This window comes from Malurus melanocephalus, unplaced genomic scaffold (genome assembly GCF_030028575.1).
Source record: "Malurus melanocephalus ecotype Western Australia unplaced genomic scaffold, MMel_1.1 scaffold_232, whole genome shotgun sequence".
NCBI classification, from domain to species: domain Eukaryota; kingdom Metazoa; phylum Chordata; class Aves; order Passeriformes; family Maluridae; genus Malurus; species Malurus melanocephalus.
Genome location: NW_026623464.1, coordinates 938,510 through 954,522, shown reverse-complemented (window position 1 = coordinate 954,522; position 16,013 = coordinate 938,510). Strand labels below are relative to the sequence as shown.

The 16,013-nt window shown below is 39.8% G+C and overlaps 1 protein-coding gene across 5 annotated transcripts in view; it reads right to left on the bottom strand.

The window, feature by feature from the left end:
* SLC6A15 (solute carrier family 6 member 15) overlaps positions 1-2,769 on the bottom strand; it is a 35,741-nt gene extending 32,972 nt beyond the window's left edge. For 2 of the 5 annotated variants that reach the window (XM_057374764.1, XM_057374763.1), the window contains exon 1: positions 2,574-2,756. The gene's annotated coding sequence lies outside the window, so the exon portion shown is untranslated. The other 3 variants (XM_057374768.1, XM_057374766.1, XM_057374765.1) reach the window with 3 other exon arrangements.
* Positions 2,770-16,013: the final 13,244 nt, after the last annotated feature.

Sequence of the window (16,013 nt, the reverse complement as noted above, 5' to 3'; positions counted from 1 at the left end):
TACTTTGTACCATCTTGCCACGATTTGTGCTTCCAGCTCTTCAGTAGAACAGCATTTGGTTGTCATTTGTCAATGACACTTTTTTCCATAAATTATTTCCTGAGTAATTGCAAGGTTACTTTGAATCAAGTTCCAAGGACAAATGGAGCTGGCTCAAGTTTTATCTGCCACCTGCTGATACGTCAAAGTTATTAAGCAACTGAGAATTCAGGAATCTTGGAAGTCGCGTGGAAATGCTACCATTGCTATGCTGATCTATAAAATTTAGGACAGAAAACTGTTCTTCCAAAATCAACAGGTATTATGTCTTCTAATTACAACATTACTCCTTGAGATGAGTGAAACAAAGCAATGGAAAGTAGTTGGGAAAAAAAGTAAATATGTCCTTAATGTTGTGAACACTTCTAGTACACTACTCTACAGGATTTTTAAAAAAGCAAAAAAAAATTTAAAAAAATCTTTCCAGAAAGATTCTACCTACTAATACTTCTCAAGTGATGTAATTCCGTACTACATGAGCAGCAACTACTCCAAAGTAATTTACATCAAAAGGAATAGCTGTAATTGATTGTTTTTCTGAATAACCTGTGATTTTTTTTCTAACAAATTTAGCATTTAAAAAGTTTTGTGCATACAGGCTTTTGCAATATGAAAACAAAAAAAAAAATAACTGGAAGAATGACAAGACATGAAAGGCCAACAGGAATCAGATTATGCTGCAAAACTAGTTTCAAGATGCCTAGATAGTTTCACACACTCAGCTTTCTGTACTGGTGACACATCTGAACAGCTATGAAATGGTTTGGTTTTTCATGCTCAGATCAAAACCAATAGGATTTTTTGTTCTTGAGTCTGAAATGCAGAGCTGAGCCCAAAGGGAGTGTCTGATATGCACTGAACGCAGGCTGTAATTCTATGGTTATCTTAACATGGAGCATGTGTAAACCTTGTATATAAGCCAAACAAAATTAAGCAATCTTTCCTAAGTATTTTTTATAGTTTCCTTTCTAACGTGATGTTGATAATAGGAAATACTCTGCTAAATAGAAAGAAACTTAGTATGCTGACATCATTTTTTTTTTAATCAAATGGGGTAAACTGGCTGCATAATACATCCTGAGTACATTTATATGACATCAGAAAACAAAAATCTTTACTTCTGCTATTCTTTGGATGGGGGAAATTGGGTCTATATCCTATGGTATGCCACAGTGACACACTGATGGTGAGATACTGTTTTAAAATTATTGGGCTTATCTTAGAAAACACTACAGCAGTGAGCTTGTTATGTAGCAATATCACACTGAAAATAAAATACTTGATGATGTGGTCTTTTACAAATAAAACGAAGCACAATTTACTTCAATAGATGAAATCCCATCACAACCCTCATGTGTGCCAGGTTGGTGTGACTGTGCAAACGTATTTAAATTATCGCATTTACTTCCACAGCAAAAGCAAAGCGTTGCGAAAAAAACCCAATTTGTTCTAAAACTAGCAAAATCAGATCAAAACCAGGAAATAGTGCAATAGGAAATCAGGATTAATAAGCAGATCAAAGCAAATAAAGAATCACTAGGAGAAAGCTGCAGGTATGAACCTACCATGCGGAATGCCGTGGTACACGGCGGGCTACTACCACCAAAATCCCGCACAGAAAATAAATCCATGAGGCACAAAGGTTGGGAGAAGATCCTCATTACCATACCCACCCAAACATGGCTGACACCGGGGCGCACCAGCCCCCGGCCGCGGGGGTGCCCCCGCCTTCGCGGGGCGAGACTGGGTGGCGCGGCGCGGGGTGGCACCGTGCGGCCCCGCCGGGCGACGCCCACGCTCCGCAGCAACAATGCAGCGCCGGGCCCGGCCCTCGCCCCGCTGCGCCTCTGCCCCCGGCACATGGCGGGATGGAGCCCGGGGGCCGCTCCCGGCGGTACCCGGCTYCCGCAGCAGCCGGCTCTCCCCGCTCTCGCCGAGCCCGAGCCCGTCCGCGCTGCGAGGCGCATTACCGCGGAGCTCCCGGGATGGAGACAGCCCGCGCCTCCGCTCCGCCCGGAACACGCGTTACACATACATCTGAGATTTTTTACGCAACACACGGAAGATGAATGAAATTTCTTTCACTCAGAAAAAGATACAAGTTCCTCGCCCTTCCCAGCGGCCATAGTAATAATAAAGTTAATTAAAACAGCCCCGTACATCCTTTTAACCCACCGCCGAGTTAAAGCATATGGGCGGCTTCTAAGCGGCGCTCGCTATTGTCTCCCGAGGGGCCGGCTCTCTCCCCGCCAGTGAGGGGCTGGCGCCAAGGCGAAGGCAGCCACCCGGGTGGGCTAGGGGGAAGTTCAGGCCCACGGAAAGGAGGACAGCGGGCAGAAAGKAACCCCCTACACATCCTGTCCCTTCCCACCCGGCGACGCGCACGAAGCGGCGGAGCGGCCACGCTCCCCTCGCGGCCCCGGGCGCACGGCAGAGCTGGGAAAGCGCGGGCAGAGCCCCGCGCACCCACGCTCAGCGCCGCGCCACGCCGTGCCGGGCCGGGCCGKGCCSTGCCSTGCCGTGCCGTGCCTTACCTCCGCCCGCCGGGCGCCAGCTGCGGAAAGGGGGGGCCAGGTGCCCCCGCGGGCGCGGATGGCGAGCGGGGCCGTGCGGGTGCGGGGTTCAGCAGCGGGCAGGCGGGAGCAGCCACATGTGCGCAGCCTTCACTGCGGCGGCGTTTAAAGACAGACATAAATGCGGCGGGGGGAGAGGAAAGGGGAGGGCAGCGCCGGGCCGGGGGAGCCGCACCTCCTGACGCAGGGAGGAGCGCCCACCCACCCGCCTGCAGCAGCATCTCCGCCGCCGGAGGCGGGCGGGACGAGGGAGACGCGGCAGCGAGAGGAGGAGGAGGAGGAGGAGGGAGTGGCCGCCGTGCCAAAATCCCCGCGGCCACGCTTGGGCACCGTGGGTGCCTCGCTTCTCTGCTCATCTGCATCCCCTGTCGCCTCCGCCTCCTTACATATTCGTGACGGTCCCCAGCTCCTTGTGCCGATCGCACCCTGGGCTTCCTGTTGGTGGGGTGGTGGGGTAGCGGGGTACGGGCGGGGTGGCCTCCGGGGCGGCCTGGAGGCGGGAAGCAGGCACACAGGTGGGAGCTTCCTTGGGAAACACGGAGGTTTTCCAAAAGAGGGGGTGAGTGGGAATGAGGGCGGTGGGACCGAGGAAGGAAGAGAGGTTGGTCGGAGGCAGGGGAAGGCCGCAGCGAGTACATGTGCGTGCTGGAGGCAGGGAGGTGGCTGGCAGCGAGCTTGGGGTCTGAAGGGAAGGGGAGAGACGGTGAGAAGAATGGAAGGCAGCTATTATCCCCTTGGTGATGGTGCACGGGTCTTGCAGCCCAGACTCTACAGTTGCTTCAGTCGCAGATAGGTGGTGTTTCGCTTTAGCGCCTCCCCTAAACATTCAGTCATGAAGTGTTCTGTCAGTTTTTTTCTCTGTTTGCATTTTTCGTTGCGAAAAAAAAAACCCAAAAAAAAAACCCCAAAAAACAAAAGAACCCAAAAGGCACATCAGTCCTGCCTAGCAAAGAAGGCTTGTGGTAAAGGTGAGGAAGTGAGCTGTTCAAAGGCGCGGCAGCCAGAGGGGAGGCACTTTGGCTTTGATGTGAATAGGAASGATCGAACGGAGAGTGAACCGGTGTTAGTGTTCACTATGTGAACAATTATTGCAACAGCTTCAGTCTTAACACATACTGAATGGAAACACCTTATTTCCTTATTACACCTTATAACCTTATTACACCATGTGAATCAAGGACTTTCCTTCGAACATTAGGGAAGATAGTCTGCCTAGATGATTTGCATTTCCTCGTATTCTACTGAGAAACCTGTGATACAGAATAAATTTCATTTCTGCTTCGTTATTAAAATTAATTCATCAAAGCACTGTGAATTTCTTGCTATTGGTGCTAGTTCACTTAACTAATAATTTCCACAATGTATTTCAATTGCGTATAAAAACACCCCTGTAGACTATAGGTTTGTATTTACTGATTGAATATTGTTTGGAACTCAGTAAAAATGAACTCGCCTTGAGTAAGTTTCTAACTGTGAATTAAACTTCTTTCGTAGTAAGTGCTAAAAGAGGAAGAATTTACACTTTCATTTGCCAGATCATGAGTGATACTTTTATTTACTAAATTAACTAGTAATGTTATCAGATGACTGCGTAGTTAATTGAAACAGGAAAAGGTAATTTCTGGATCCCTTTGAATTCTGTGTACCATAAATGATAGGCTTAGATCTGAGAGAGCTACACACACACATACAGAGAGAGACAGAGAGAGAGAGAGAGAGAGAGAGAGAAAGCCTCATTTGCTGGTCAGACTCTCCAAGTGTTTGCTTGTGACTCAGGAGATTTGAGGATAGAGAGAAAAAACCTGAGTGGAAAGCAAGAAATGCCAACAAGAGAAAAATCATAAAAAAGCAAAGCCCAAATGCTGATGTACGAAAGCTCTACACTGTCAAACCTTTAGAGAAAAAAAAATCCACAAGGAGAGAAAATAATTGGAATAAAAGCAGTTATGCCAATTTTATTTTTCTGCTAGGTTATGCTATCTTGTCACTTTCATAGAGATTTTTAATATTGTGGGTTAGAACAGACCCACAAGCATTGTTTGAACACTTCTTGAACTCTGTCAGGGTTGGTGCTGTGACCACTTCCCTGGGGAGCTGTTCCAGTGCCCAGCCATCCTCTGGGTGAAGAACCTTTGCTTAATATCCAACATAAACCTCCCCGCCACAACTTCAGGCCATTCCCTCAGGTCCTGTCACTGTCCCTACAGAGAAGAGATCAGTGCCTGCCCCTCCTCTTCCCCTCACAAGGAAGTTGTAACTGCAGTGAGGTCTCCCCTCAGTTTCCTCTTCTCCAGGCTGAACCGAACAAGTGACCTCAGCTCGTCCTCATGTGGCTTCCTCTCAAGACACCATCCTCATGTCCCTCCTCTGGATGCTCTCTAACAGTTTCATGTCTTTCCTAAATTGTGGCACCCAAAACTGGCCCCAGCACTCGAGGTGAGGCTGCCCCAGGTCAGAGCAGAGTGGGACAATCCMYTCCCTTGCCCAGCTGGCGATGCTGTGCCTGGTGCCCCCCAGGACAGGGTTGGCCCTCCTGGCTGCCAGGGCACTGCTGGCTCACATTCAACTTGCCATTGATCAGGACCCTCAGGTCCCTTTCCATGGGGCTGCTCTGCAGTGTCTAATTCCCCAGTCTGTCCGTACATCCAGGGCTGCCCCATCCCAGGTGCAGAATCTGACACATGGGCCTTTGCATGCAAGTATCATTGATACTCTCAGTGCATATAAATGATATCTTTTCATATACTGCATAAATGTGAAAATAGATAGTATTGCATTATACACCTTTTGAATCTGTCACTTTTGTTAATATTCTCTTTGTCTCAATGTTAGCTCAGCATTGAATTTTAGCTTAAGATGTAGCACTCCAGAATATGGTGGATTGTAAATTGAGTGATATCAGTAATTACCAACTATACTAGTTTGTGTAAGAAGCAGCCATTCCTATTTTCCCCATATTTTTTAAAAAAACCTCATGATCTAATAATTCTAAGTCACAATCCTTTTCAACATTTTTTTTTATTTAGTTAAATGTAACCTCTTTGGTAAAGACCTGTAGTCATCTATTAAAAGAAATAAAAATATGCTTTGTTACCAACAGTAGCAGAAGAATAATTTAAAAAGCCAAAACAGAGAATAAAGATGTTTTATATAAGTTGCCTATTATCACTGATTTTATGATAATGAACATGTTGAGGAACTTCAGCTGAACAGAACAGAACCACTGACAAGTCACTGTGACTTCTCCTTGCTGTACCATTCTGCCTGCTCTGAGTTCTCTAGGAGATGACATCTGGTCAAGATTCTGAAGGAGATTCTGCCTTATTGCTCAAGACACAAATTATCCCTTTGGACATAGCAAGCATAGTAAGCATGGATTTCCTGATTGCGGCACCTGTTTTTGCATTCTTCAGACATTGAGAAAGGCACCTTATTCTCGCCTGTCTGGGGCAAATCAGAGTGCATTGCAAACATTGGGCCAATATTGAGATTAAAATACTCAGTTCCAGGAACACTGTCAGTTGAGGCTATGGCTAGCTAGGTTCTGAGATTTGAAATTTAATTTTCACTGAATTGAAATTTTAGGTATAATTAATGTAATGGTATAGTGACCATCATTTCTCCAGCAGAAGAAATTAAATAAGTATCTTATTTTACTCAGAGGAGAAAGAATTAGCCTTGAAAATATTCAGATAGATAGCAAGTATCATGCAAAGTATAAGTGTAGTCATAAACCTATGAATTTTGGTTTTGAAAGTAATACAGAACCTGCTGCTTACTAAGGAATGCTTCAACGTATTATGTTCATCTATATAACACATTATGAGAATCTCACTAGCTATATTCTCCACTGAAATCCAGTGCTTACCAGAAAACCATAGCTCTTTTTGATTCCCAAAATTAACTGAGACTAGAAGAAAAAGATTATAGCAGCTTAAAACTCTGCATGAGTTAAAAATAATTTCCTCTCCTGATGTGTTTTATCTGTGATGATGCATTCCCCAAAAAATTGTTGGGGATGTATTTTTTAAATAAATTAATACTTTTACAATAGAATTAAACAAGTAGCAACTATTATTTCAATTACTGAAATTCAGAATACCATTAAATAACAGAATCTAATGTTAAGTCAAAAGAAGAGCATATATTTTCAGAAATCCCCAGAAGACTTTTGCATATTGAATCAATGATACATTATTTTTTGTGGCAGCAAGGAATAAAAAGCATAGGATGTTCAAATGCAAGCCTTTCATGAGAGATTCTTAAATGTATTTAGGCATGTATATGGACATTTCTGCACAGTGTTTGAGACCATTAAAGGAACCTCTGGTAACTGTGCTAAGGCACATGGAAAAAAAGGAGGTGTTTGAGGAGGAAAAAAAGGAGCCATGGATGCATTGGAGTGAGTCCAGAGGAAGGCCATGGAGATGGTCAGAGGGATGGAGCACCTCTCCTGTGAAGACAGGCTGAGACAGTTGGGGTAATTCAGCTGGAGAAGAGAAGGCTCCAGTGAGAYCTTACAGCACCTTCCAGGAACTAAAGAGCCTGCAAGGAAGGTGGAGAGATTTTTTACATGAGGGCAGGTAGGGATGGAACAAGAGCTAACAGTAAGTTGAAAGAGAGATCAGATAATAGGAAGAAAAACTTTACTGTGGCCTTGGGGAAGCACTGAAACAGGTTGTTCAGAGAGGCTGTGGACTCCCTATCCATGGAATTGTTCAAGGCCAGGTTGGATGGGGATTTGAGCAAACTGGCTTTGTGGAAGGTGTCCCAACTCATGCTGGAGGGCTGGATGTGGATCCTTAAGGTCCCTTCTAACCCAAACCATTCTATGGTTCTGTGGTTCTGTGAATGTACTTTTGTTCAGACTGTTCTCCATGGCCTCCAGGACAGAGGGAAGAGAACAAATCCTCTGTTCCAGAACACAGAAGAAAAATGTTGCAGCCATGGGTGTCAYCACTGTGGCTGTGCTAAAACAATGCTTGACTTGAAAATTAAGAACCCAGCAGTTTACTGAGTTGTTTCCTTTACACCAGAAATGGATTTGTGTTGCAATGCAACATTCAAAAAATAAAACATTTACATAGAAGTCTAATGTTTTCAACTTTTCATATACTCAGCTTTAGCATATTTTATGTTAATATAAACCAGTCATATAGACCTTTATATACACACATACATAAACATTATGTAACAGTCCAACACATGGGCCAAGCACAGTGATCTGTTCATAGATGTACTATGTCTTCAATGAAAATAAAATTATAAGATGTTAGAAAGTTTGTTCATTTTTTTTTAAAGCTTGCAGAGTAGTAATCTAAAAATTATTTTTGATGTAGAACAGTGTGCCAAATTTTTGGTATTACACTAAATGTTAAGTTCCTGCCTAAAATGCGCATGATACTCGGAATTGTTCCTTATGTTTGAGCTAGGTAAACTATTCTAAATATAAAGTTTTGCTATGCTTTGGGGTTTTTTATCATGTTATAACGTGGTGAGCAAGAATGGAATCCTAGCCTCCTCAAACTGAATTTTAAAATTCATGGATCTAGGATAACGTGAGCTATGTTAATCTATACATTGCATGAAGAAAAGTGGTTTAAAGAAAAGTTGCAAAATGTCTCTGTCGTGTGCTATGTGATTTGAGAGCAATCCAGTCTGCTAGTATGTTTTAGCGTATGTCCTGTGATGACAGGCTTTTGGGCTGAGAMAATCCAAGCATATTTCTTAATCCCAGGACTGACAAGGGCAAATGTGAGGCTCCACTCATGTACACAATCCTGTGTGTCATCACTGCCCTCATTCTGTACTTGTGGCCTAATAACTGGGTTACTTCATAATTATATGAAATCCATATTAAATTTTGCTCATGTCTTACACATCCTGTGTCATATTTAGTTATTGATGGGCAAGGGTGGAAATTATTTTTTTCCTTCTGCATGGAATTTTCTTTAAAATCTGTGGTACAAGGCACTGGTATATTCCATATGCCTTAAGCTGAAGACCTTATGAATCAACCACAACTTGACCCTTGTGTCAAAAGACACAAGGAATTCAGGTGAAATAATTTTATTTTAATACATTAAAGTCATAAAGCAAATCTGAGATTATATAAGATTATAGTACATTAATAGAATTAGAATGTAATTGTTAGCCATGAATTAAGGCCAGGGAGTGAGGACCAGGATGTATGTTTCATTCACAAGACTAAGAGACTGGAGGGGACAGCTGGCATTAGCAAATATCTGTGATATCCTAGTTAACCTACCTGTATAAACCCATCCCTAAATTTATCATGTTCAGTCTTAAAACCACTTAGGTTTCACCACAGCATCTTGTTGAAGTTTCTCTAGAACTTCTCTCCTTAGATGGTTTAAAACGTACTTTGAACAGACACAGCCTATTCGTCATTAATTGCTCTTGTGCCAAAAGGTTTTAAACTTCTTTCTGTCTTTTTGTTTGGTGTATCATTACGTATTTATGGAGAGTAGCTCTATCATTCCCTCCCTTTGCTTTAGCGTTGTATAAAACTGAGGGTTTTTAGAACAATGATAGATGATACCAAACTACCACGAATATCAGTCATGCACATCATGCAAAGGTATTAGCTTGAGTCTTAAAAGAAGCGGGCATGTGATAGTTTACTCCAATATTGTAATAGAGAAATGTTATTCATGAGTAAATTTATTGCATCTGTGTGAAACAACGAGTAGCACCCATGTAGCACAGAGCTTACCAATTTTTATTTCTCTTTGAATACTTTTTTTCAGTTTGATTGAAAAATCTGCATATGATTGAAGTCAAATGAGTAGTCTCACTGTTTACCTTAAACATATATTTATTTACAATTCTTAATTTATTAATTTTCAAAAATTGCTAAGGAAATTCTTAGAAACATGTTTTAGAATCTTCACTCATAATGCTTCTTGGTATTTTGGGATGGAAATAATTAGGCTTTTTCCTCCCTCATCTCTCTCCAGCTACACAAAAATGGAAGTTTTATWGTTGAGATTTGCTCAATTTTAATCATTCTCATTAGCAAACCTGCCTTTGCCACCAAGAGTTACACCACCAATTTTGCTTGAAGACTCTGGCAAGCTGTCTAAATTTTTGCATATTTTACTTAAGAAGACTCTATACTTTGTTATTGTGTAAGTCCACAAATTTCTGTAATAAGTTTCCTAACTTCTTACTCTTGGCTCCTCTGAAATGAAAAATGTTACTTACAGAATTACTTAATCTCTCTGTTTATGTAGATGAACAAGCTTGTGATTACAAAATTCTATAGTTTCTTTTTTTTACTTATGATTTTACTTTTTCCCAAAACAAAATAATGTTAACCTATTTTTGTTTCATTATGTATTTTTAAATAAAAGAAATCTATCATCTGTCCTGCTCAGGTATAGTTACTAATTTTAATAATCAAGATGAGTTTTTGCTGTCTTGCTTAAAAGCCCTGAAGCTCCATTTGTAGACAGATTCTTGCTAGGGGTACTGATGGACTAGTATTCAATTGAACACTCTTGTGTTCAATAGCTTCCTGTTTTTATTAATTTTGCCCATGTCTAATATTCATGGTTTTCAGTGGAAATCAAGAAGTTGTTTGGCTGTACATGAAGAGCAGTGAGTAGCTTTTTGCATTTTAATCCTTTYCAGTTCACAGTCAGTATCATAAGTCTTTATTGCATCTGAATCTGCTCAATGGGCTCAAAAGACATTTTTCTGAATATAAGTTTTACAAATGCTGGAAATCTTTAACACTTATTTGCCTGAAAATAAAGTAAACACTATTTTCTGCACAGAGGAATCAAAATATGTAATATTTACACAGATTATATTACACTATGCTTTCTTTACAGAATACTCTAATCTGATTTCCCCTTGCTGCCAGACAAATGATAAATTAAGGAATTTGTATAATTTTGGTGAGACTTTTCTCTGAAATGATACTTAGACTTTGAAGAGTCATTTTAACAATACAGTTTAGGCTTTCAAAATGAGAGACATTCAGCTATACAGGGCTTGTGACTCAAAAGCAAACCTTAAAGGCAATTTTCAGAGGTGATAGGGAAATTTGTAGGGGTGTTAGACCAGGGTTTGGAGCCTGCGGTGACCTAGGTTAGTTCTTTTTCCCAGGGCTGTTGCTTTAGCCTGGACACTACTCTGTGCCTGAGAGCAGTTTGGGATGTTCTGCTGTGGAATTGAAATCACAGACTAATGAGTAGAGTATTAGCTAATTCTCTGTACATGTGCTTTTCTTAGGATATTGTTTGGTTTAAGCTGTTTGGGGCTCTGACGGCCAGAATTGATCCTGTTCTTAATGAAGTCAATGGAAAAATTTCCATTGTAAGTAGCAGTTTCCCAATCCTTGACAATGTTAAAGTATGCATGAACAAAAGCTTTACTTTGCTGCAGGTATGAACTAGCAAGAAATAACTCCACAGAGTAAGAGAAGTAGGCAGGAATGTGCAGCACAGCCATGTGTGCCTCAGGGCAGACAGACAGTGTACTTGTAAGCTCTGCTGCTTTGTGCACCAGACTTGCTTTAGGCCAAAAGCTCTCATGAAGTCAGCGCATGGAACCAATGTTTCAGGTGGTAACTGATTGAGAAAGTTTGCCAAAGTTGATGTCCGTGTTAGGTGAAGTATGCGATTAAAAAGACAGAAAACTTCCTTATATTTACATGTTTTGTTCACAAAAATCATATGTCCAAAGTAATGAATCCCTTGCAAATATGTACAAAGAGACAATTAATGCTGGATGTGTTACATGAAAGCACCAGTTAGAAAGCTGATTTTCCTGGTCTTTTATCTTTAAAAAGCAATGGTCCTACTTGAACATTACAAATGAGGACAAGACCTTGCAAAACAAGCCTTGTCTGCTTCATAGGGCTGATATTGTTTAATGCATGGAAAGGATAGATTTTGTTTTAAAAACTGAGAATATAATACTGATTTCCTAAGGGATCCCAGGGAAAAAAAAAGCATGCATATAATATTATTATTTTATCTGTAAAAGTAAACATAATACAAACATTTGAACTTCAGTTCTTAATTATGAGAAATTACTCATATTGGGGGCAGAGAGTTGCAAACATGTTTACCCAATAGAATTGATAAATGTTACTAAATTTAACTGAGTATTTTTCCAGCTGTTTTACAGAGGATTATGTGTTTACAAAAGCTTTTCATAAATCTGTCAAAATCTGTCAAAAGTTAATAGACAACAGATTGTCTTGCTCTTGCTAACCAAATAAGCTCATTTATATGCCAGAAGGTGGGAGGATGAGGTTTGGTACATTCTTCATGGTGGCAACTTGAGTGTTGTGTAATTTTAGCAGCCAGATTCATATATGCATAAGGAGTATGGCTGGAGCATTAATATAAACCATGGATTTGAAGAAGTAGCAGAACCAAGRGTTCGGTTCAGCACTTAGTGGAAGAGATAAGAGTGGACTAAGATGAAGAAGGTTATTGAGTTTAGCAAGTACAGTTCTTCAAATATATACTTATTTGCACTTTTGTGTAAGAGTAAGGTGCTGTGTTTCAGCTTTTATTTATCAACAGAAATTACATGCTCATTTGGGGATTTTTGAAAACAGAGAATTGTTAAAAATTTAAAGACAATTTTTTAAAATCTTAAATAATTTAAAATGGTTATTATTTTAGCCCAATTACTTTCTGCACCAGTAGAATATTTATGTGCTTGAAAATTTAACCTGGTATTTCAAAGAACAAATTATCTGTTGTATAAATTCATTAGGCCGGCTCTCTTGTTCATGTGGTTTGAATTTGGCTAAAGTACAGTACATACTTGGGAGATTGCCATTAAAAATTGAAATGGGGTTAGAGGAGGGAAAGGTGATTTCACCCATTTTAGCTTTGCATATTTAGAAAGTTTATTTAAAAAATCAAAAGTCAAACAAGCAGATATTCTTGTTTTCTCTTTGTAGGGTTTTAGCAGAATTTATGCTTGGTTTCTTTAGAACTTTCTCTCTTATGTCTGAGCTAAAACAATGTAATCTCTTGTATATATCATCCCCTTTAATGTGAAAAATAAAGGGATTATAAATCACAAAATTCCTTTAAATAGAATCTAGTATGTCCCTTGGCAAAATTGTGTAAATAATTTGGTTTCATCACTGTGAAGCCCAAACTGTAATAGCTTTTGTTCTAAGAAGGAAAATGAGATAGTTCTCAATATCTCACACCAGCCAAAGGAGGATAGCAATTTTGTGCAGAATGCTTGGAAAGAGTTAGCTATAGTTTTTACACAGATTAGCAGGTAAAGGGAAAAGTAGAAGGAAAGTGTTGTTATGAAAAACTTTTGTATAAACTAAAACACCTGTGGTTCATATTCAAGTTCATTGAAAACAAATGAGCTACTAAATATATACTGTTTTAATTTAGCAAATGGACTTGGTTTTATGATGGGGGAAGAAAGAGTATGACTGTACATTTGGGGCRCTTGGATAGTGATTGTATTACTCATCATCATATAATTTATTTTTTTATTGCAAGTCTGGCAGGAATAAGATCAGTCCCTTACAAATTATGGACTAACATGAAAGCAGCTTTAAAATGTAACTCCTTTTAACCAACAAGTGTTCTTATCAGATGGCTCTTATAAAATACTTATTTTTACTGGAGCTGACATATATTCTCTCTCTGTAAGGATGCATACATAAACTGTTTACCTATATGGACACCCGTACATATACATTTTCGGATATATATACATGGGTATCTCTCTATGGGGGGGCAGTATGTGTGTATTTATACATGCATACACTAACCTATGGATAAATCATATATTAGAGAGAGAGAGAGAATGACAGAAAGGGGGCGAGTGAGGGCAGGAGGGAGGCAGATACAGGTGTGTATCCATTTGTCAGGTCCACCAACTCCTGCAACTCAGCATTGATTGCTTGTGAAGACCGGGGCTGGCAAGCTGCTGTTTCTAAGCATAGTATGGATTTGCTTCAGGATTTTCATGCTGGCATTCAGGGGTGACAGACTAGTCAGGCCTGACAGTGGCATCAGTGGAGAGAGTCCAAAGGTGGCATCAAATTTGGAACTCTGCATCTTCTGGATGAGCACCTTTCCATTCATAATTACACAGATCCTGGAAGACAGTGCCTCCAAAAAAGGATAAATCAGGATAAAGTAGTGCATGATAGGTAGAAATGCTGTATGCTTTCCATATCTGTGTGAGTACATTCTCATGTGAATTATTTAAAAACAGGTCAAAGGAGGGTGATCATAAAACACCATGCAGAAAATCTACTTAATTGATATATTTGCTTATTTTATTTGACCGGCTTAATTCAGCAGCTAATGCCAGTTTCTATACCATATATTAGAGGACTTTATGTCTGCTGCATATAATCAAAAGAATGATATCCTGCCAGCTTCCCAGTTGTAAGCCATAAAATTTGTCCTCTGGCTACACAAATCTCAAATTTAAAATGTTGCCATAACTTGCAAATATGCAGAAATTATTTACTTTCTTCATCTTGTGAGACTATATACAAACTGTACCATTTWTTGTTCATTATCCAGTTATTTCTTTTCCCAAGGAGTAGAAGCAAATAATTCTAAAAGCTATTGGGGATAAGGGTCAGTGCCAAATGAAATCTGAAATAAAATCATCTGAAACAAGCAGCAAAGTTGTACATTCCTCTGCCGTGTTTTGGTATACAGATTTTAATCCTTTCCCTTAGGATATAACTCTGTTCTCCTGACAATAGCTATTTGCTTCTGGCTATGATTTTTAAATCATAAGTAAGTAAGTAAGTTACTTCAAAGCATGATCTTTATCAGTCTGAAATGGAGGCGTGCTTCTGAATTAGAGATATACTTTAAAATTGCTTTCCTTTCACCTTAGTGATRTATACTCAGATTCCCTAGTATATGAACACAGACTACTTTTTATCTTTTTACCCTTTCTACCTATGAGAAAGTATATCCTGTCCTTTTTTTTTGTTTGTTTGTTTTCATACTACACGTTCCTTGCTTTATTATCTGAGAAACAGATTATTTGGGTGATATATCATTTTAGATGATAGTATACAGAATACTCCAATTCCTCCCGTAGGATAAAATATACTTTTTGTCACATCTCAAATAAAACAGTGAAAATAGTAAAATAAAATTATTAGCCAACCCCTTTTTCAAATGACTGAATTATCCAATAAGCTAAAAGCAGTTTCACATATGATTTATAACAGGCACAGATTTCTAACCACAGAAACTTCTGAACTTGCTTTTGTTATAACCATTAATTTCAATATTAATTCAGTATTCTGCATATGGGGAGTAGGAAACATTTTGTATGTAAATTTGAATATTCTGTATTTTTTTATCGTGTCATTCAATTGTTTTTCTTCTCTCTTATTTTTAAGTTGACCACTGAGTTATGAAATGGAAAAATATACTGCAAATAGATGCTGGAAAAATGGGCAATGAGGGACTGTCTAAGGGCTACTGCTCTGTGTGACGAACAAGGCAATCCACAACATGCTGGGCAAACCTTGGAAGCAGAGACTCTAAGGAAAGGAGTTTTTCTATCTGATAATTTCACATTTACACTACAATAGAACAGTTACTACTCATAATCCAGTTTTATTCTCTTCTGTGAGTAAAAATATTGGGAGCATAGAAAAGCACCAAGTGGATACACCATCCTTTGGACAGTGTAAGATAACCAGAAAGGACATCCAGAATTTAATTTTCAGCTGCCAGGTTCAAGATTCTGAAGAAGGGCTCTGACAGGATACACCCATTCTGCAGTGCCATAATAGCAAGTCCAAGGTTCCCTTTCTGGTACTGAGGAAGGTGGTCACCTTCCTCACCTGTTTTCTCACCATTAGCATGTCTTTAGTGACCAGGTTATGGTGGGTGAATTCACAAGTGCTTTGTGCTTTGGTTGGGAATTTTCTTCTGCTTTAACATCTTGTTATGACTATTTCATCATGTTCAAAGCTCCGGGCAACATCACATGTTATTCTGCATGTCTTAGCCTGGCTGAAAGAGCTTTTTGTCTACACTTTTTCTCTCCCAGCGAAGGGAAATTGCAATTACTACTCTTTTCCATAACTGAAAGTTTATTTATTTTTGGCTGGTGCTGTAAATTTTGGTGGCAAGAGTAAACTGGTTTCTTATGCAGCTTCATTAGTGCAGGTAGAAAACCAGATGGATGTGTGTTCCTCCTGTCTTATCCTCCTCTATTTCCCTCTTTTTTTTCCCCCTGCTTATTACACAATTTGTTTCAAAATTCTATCTTGACGCTCAACCTCTGATGTTCGAATCAAAATGAGTACTTACAGCACTTTCTGCTAACTGCAGGATACTAAATGTGTATTGAGAAATTATGCCCAAAATGTTACTAGAATAAAATTTA